Here is a 5,663-nt window from a genome sequence, read left to right as displayed (position 1 = left end):
CCCAGCAGTGGTGTGGCCACAGTTTCCATGGAGACCAGCCCCAGCCAAATTGGCAGGGTGCACAACTGAGTGGGGAGCTGCTTCGGGGCTGGGGCTGGGATTGTGAGGCAGTGACGGTATAGCCCAGAGCCGTGGCAGAACTGCGATCCTTTGCCCACATGCTACAGGCAAGACCTAGGGTGATTGAGTCTACATAGATTCATAGATTGTAAGGCCGGAAGGGACCTTGGAAGATCATCCGGTCCAGCCCCCTGCACCAAGCAGGAAAGATAACTGGGGGTCAGGTGACCCCAGCAAGATGAGCTGCCTAATTACCTCCACAGCAAAGTCTCACTGTCTACACATGTGGCACTATTAGGCCTCAGTAAACTAATAAATGCTGTTGTAGGTTAGTACTTGTCAATAGAAGTACTATCCTATGGCAGCATTATTTAGCACACTGCAGTACATGTGTAGACACTGACGGGACTGGCTGGGGCATGAGGGAGCTTCAGTGCAGGAGCTGCCTGTCAGCTAGCCTTGCACTGTAGCACCCTTGTGCCCCAGCCAACCCCTGCACAATACGGTGAGCTGGGATGGAGCAGCTCCGGGCTGGCAGGCTGACCCCCTGGGACTCGTGCCATCTGGGGCTGCTCCGACCCAGATCAACATGCTGTGGTCCTGGGCACATGTGTAAACCTGGCACCCAGAAGCAGTAAACTCTGATGTGAACTATGCCAGAGTTTATTGTGTTGCACTAATAACACATGTAGATGTGCTCTTAGGCGCCTAAGAAAGAGGCACGTGAGTTCCTTAATAACCTTGAGAATCTGGGCATGTATTTCCACTCTTCAAAGAACTACAAAAATATGTATCACTGCAGCTTTGTGTGTGGATACTCAATATCAGTTTAGACCTGACTAACACTGGCTTTGAACCTACATGTAGATTCACCTGTTTGATCCAGATTTAAGGAAATAGAAGAGGGTTAACAGCAAAAGTTGTCTTCATTTAAGTGTGACATCACACCTTTAGTTAAACTAGTGCCATTTTCTGTGTAAACTAGGTCTCAGGATCTGTGAAGTCCCAGTCTAGTGCAGTTAGGTTAACTTCTACTGTGCACATCTCCATGTATCTGAGTACTGCTTTTGGGCTGATAGATGGACAAAACTTTGCAACAGCTGCAAAAGGTACGGGGCCAGCTTCTTGGCTGGGGCAAGTATCTACAGCTCCATTGATTTGTACTGGAGATGCACAGATTTACCTTTGTGGAGGATCTGCTCCATGATTTCCCTTCCCCACAGTGTTGAAAAGCTCTAAGTTTTTTGCTGTCACTGCTACTTAGGATGTGGCTGGAAATCAGGCCCAGGATGCCTGACTCTCTTTCAAACAAACAACAATAAATGCATATGGAGTTGTTTCTTTTGCTTTGTGTTAAGGAGATGAACCGACATTGGCAAATTGCTGCAGGAGGTTGTAAATGATGTATGAAATAAAAAGCCCACTCTCAGTGCAGGGAGAGGCTCTACAGTGCACTGGGAAGAGTATCTCCTCAACTGTTTGTTCTTCTAAGGATACAGCCAAGAAGCTCAGATGCCAAACCCCTTCAGCTCACAAAGAAAAACACAGCTCTTTTTTTCCTATCTTATTTCCCTAAGGTTCCCCCATCACCTACTCCTTGTCCCTCCTCAGCCCAAGCTGACATATTTGGGTTACATAAGCTTTTCATATGCAACCAGCAGTTCTGTCTCCAAAATAACCCATCTCTCTTCAGGTCAGTACAGGATTCCTAGAGAAGCATGTCAAAGCCAAAAGCTTTTCCCCACTGTTTTCACAGATCCTGCATTATTTTTGTGCCTGAAGCTCCTTGTCTTGAGATCTTCTTTAACTCCAGTGCTAAGCGAGTAAGTCTGGCTTTATTTGTGGTTGGGACACCTTTCCTGCTCCAGGAAGGGGGTCTTGTGATTGAAGAAGACACTCGCCTAAACTAGTAACAAAACCCTGTGCTGTCATCTCCCGAGGGGGCACCTGGATGCAGGAGGTGCCATCTTTCCTATGGACTGAGGTCATGACTGATATTTTTAAAGACTCCATGGTGTTTTATTGCAAGGAAGCTCTCATTAGACTCAAAGTTCAGTCTACGCAACTACAAGAGGGTCTCTCAGACCATTTGCATGAGTTACATACTCCCAGAGTGGGAAAGCTTGTACCACATGTCAGAGGTCTGCAACAGTTCAGCTAGCTGCAGGGGTGCCAGTGGTGATTCCTATTTCCAGGGATTAAACCCAGAACCTCCAGATCTCTTACTTCCTTGGCTGCTGTCTTAAGCTCAGAAGAAGACCCATGAGCCAGACTGATCCCTCAGAAGGGGACAGTGGGTCCCCACTTGCCCTTAGCTGTGAGATCAGACTTGTTCCCTCGCTTCCCTGCCATGACCAGTCTCAAGTGGTGCCAAGAGCTGTGTCTCCCTGCACAGTAAGGCAACTGCATCGTGAGCAGGAGATGGGGGGGTTAATAATGTTGCCAGCAGCAGCAGGCATTGGCAGGCCCTGTATTTCAGCGAGGTACAAAGAGGAGACAACGTGCAATTTCTGTGTCTCTCTGTGCAGCCTGGTTATTATCAGGTTGGGGCACCCACAGCCAGGGAGCTTTGTTAGTTCTCAAAGGCCTTGTATGTCAGACTTTTTTTTTTTTGGCATGAAATAATCATCAAAGCTTTCAGAACTAATGCACTTCTGATCTTTATTAACCTTCCTATCACTCCCTTCATCCTCTGCCCCCCCCTTAACTTGCTGCCACAGGCCCCAAAGACAGTAAGATGAGTGGGAGAATGTTGCCATCTCCAGACAGAGAGATTCCCAGGTCTATCATACAGAGAGGGGTGGAGATGAGAGGTACAGTTGTTCCTTGTTGCCTCAATCCAGGGCCCACTGGAAAAAACTCAGGCCCCATTGAAGCTAATAGAGCCCCTTCTCCCCCAACCAATGGCTTCAAAAGGACCATTGCTTCTCCCATGCTTTGTTGTGCCTGTGGTGAACTACTGGCATTCCTCTACCCTGTGACTAACAGCAGCACAGGTTGCAGGGGGTATGCAGGACCAAAATCAAACCAGGGCATGCAACAAATTGCTAGCATTGGGACTTAGAGTCCAACTGGTGCTGGAGCTTGTGGCCAGCCACTGTATCCACCTCTGCAAGTGGCTTTGCCCTCCAGCCCTCTGGGCTCTTGTGATCCCTATCTGTTGTCAGCACAGGGTTTGGAGCAGTTGGCATAGAGTTGCTAAACCGTCTCGGGCGACGGCTGCCTTTCAGCGCTCCCCAAGGGCAAAGTTGGGTCCCACCTGGATGCGAGGGTGCCCGACGATGCCCAGCCATAAAACACGTGATGAGTGAAAGTAGAGCTCCCAGGTGGGTGCTCTGTGCTTTGTCATGGTGCTCCTTGCTTTATGCTCTTTCCACTCCTGCTAGTGTTGACTGTGTCTGCTCTGTGCTTATGTTCCAGGACGCTAAGTGGCGAGTACAAGCCATCTCTTAAGACCGTGAAAAAGAACAGGGCAAGCACATTCCTTGCCCAGGATTCAGAGTTCTCAGACTAAGAAGCAAGCTAAATGCCTGGACAAGGCTTATCAACATTGGTGAAATCCTATTTGAGGAGATAAATGGAGGCAAGGTGGTATTGGTTATCTGTCAATGCATGTGAGCCAGTAAATGAGAAGGAGTCAATGCCATAAGAGATGTCAGGATTTATTTCCAGTAAGACCTGTTGAAGCTGGGAAAATTACTCATTAATGCTTTATTGATATTCATTTTACTATTCAAGGGACCTGGGAGGATACATGCCCATGCTAATGGTGTCTAGCTTAGAATAGGTTTTCTCAGGCCTAGGCTCACGGTGACAGCACAGCACTGTAGATCTGAGAAGAAGAGTCTCTTGGGTATAGAAATCAAACTAATGAACTGTGAGGTGAATACAGATGGGGCTTTCTTGCACTTCAGCCACTCTGCAGACACTGCCCATGTGCATTAGGGATGTGTGAAGCTTCAGGTGGTGATTCGATTTGGAGAAGGTTTGGCCCGATTTGGTGGCCAAATCTCCAAATCCGAATTGAATCGGGACCAATTAAAAGGTCCAAATCGACTCAAAGCTCTCCAAATCTTCATAAAAGATTTGGAGTGCTTTGATTTGGGCAGTTCCCGGTGGCTGCAGCAGGGAGCTGTAGCCAGACTCCAAGCTAGTAAGTAGGGGGAGGGGACCATGGGGACCCTGCCAGGCCCCATCCGACCCCAGCTCCCGGCCCTTTAAAAAAAAGCCCCCACTCACCGCTGCTGCCGGGTGAGGGGGGTAATCCCAACTGCCCCACACTGCATGGGGGGCTCTGCCATAAGCCCCCTGCCCTCTTGGTCCCCCAGCCCCCTCATGGGTGCCCTGGCAGGGCCAGCTCTGGTCCTTTAGAAAAAAACCACAACAAGAATAGCCCCAGGACTTCAGCAGTGGCCTTGGGGCTTCGGGGGGCTCATGGAAGAGCCCGTCCTGTGGCGCAGGGCAGCGGGGGGCAGTAGGGATCACCCCCCCCTCTGGGCAGGAACCGTGACTGTGGGGTTTTCCTCATTTCTTTTTCTTAAAGGGCTGGAGCCACGGCAGGTGGGGAAGCTGGGGGGGATCAGGGGGCTGGTGCAGTGGGGGGCTGCAGGGATTGCCCCCCTGCCCAACAGCACCTTCTGAGTTGGGGCTTTTTTTCCCCAAGTGCTGGGAGCTGGGGTGGGCATGGGAGAGCGGATGGACCCGGGTGCTTCAGAGATTGGGCTGAATAGATTTGAGGCAGTGATTCAGATCACCAAATCAAATCACTGTCCCCCAAATCGGCCACGTCTGAAGCGAATATTAGCCACTTCACACAGGCTGATGTGCATGCTCTTAGTCTGCAATAAACAGAATGTACACCATGTTTTCTTAATTCTTTTTCAGTGAGGTTTAGATTAACACTGGTTAGTAGGGGTGTGTGAAATGGGCCCTATTTAATTTGGATTTGGCCTGAATCAGGGACAGTGATTTGGTTTGCTGATTTGTTGGATCATTATCCCCAATTCAATTCGGCTGAATCAGAGAATTGGCGATTCGGACATAGACACAGCTTTAAAAGTTTTTTCTACATACTTGGAGGTATCAGCATGGCTTGTGAATGCTGCAAGGCTGGGGCAAGCGGAGGGTCACGTGCTTGGTGGCGAATCTGAAAGTGGACCGGAAGTACTTCTGGTCCAGTTCCGGTTCTGCTGGGGAGCATGCTGGGGACCTCCCTGCACTCCTGTGGGACGCTCCATGCACCCCAGCACCACAGTGTTCACGAGCCCCTGCTACCTAGAGGTATGTAGATAGAACATTTAAATCTGTGTCTATGTCCAGATCTCTGGATCTTTCTGAATCTCCAAATTGATTCAGAGGGTTCCGATTTGATTCAGAGAGATTAAAGGGTCACATGATTCGATTCAGACTTGGTGATTCAGCCGCCGAATTGGGCTGAACCTTATAGTTTCTAGGGTCGGAAGGGACCTGAGTAGATCATCTAGTCTGACCCCCTGCCATGGCAGGAAGGAGCACTGGGGTCAAACGACCCCAGCAAGGTCGTCATCTAGCCTCCTCTTAAAGACTCTCACGATAGGAGCCAGCACCACTTCTCTTGGAAGTTG

Source organism: Crocodylus porosus, unplaced genomic scaffold (assembly GCF_001723895.1).
Source record: "Crocodylus porosus isolate Cpor-Errol unplaced genomic scaffold, CroPor_comp1, whole genome shotgun sequence".
In the NCBI taxonomy this organism is placed as follows: Eukaryota; Metazoa; Chordata; order Crocodylia; family Crocodylidae; genus Crocodylus; species Crocodylus porosus.
Note: the sequence above shows the minus strand (reverse complement) of the source record.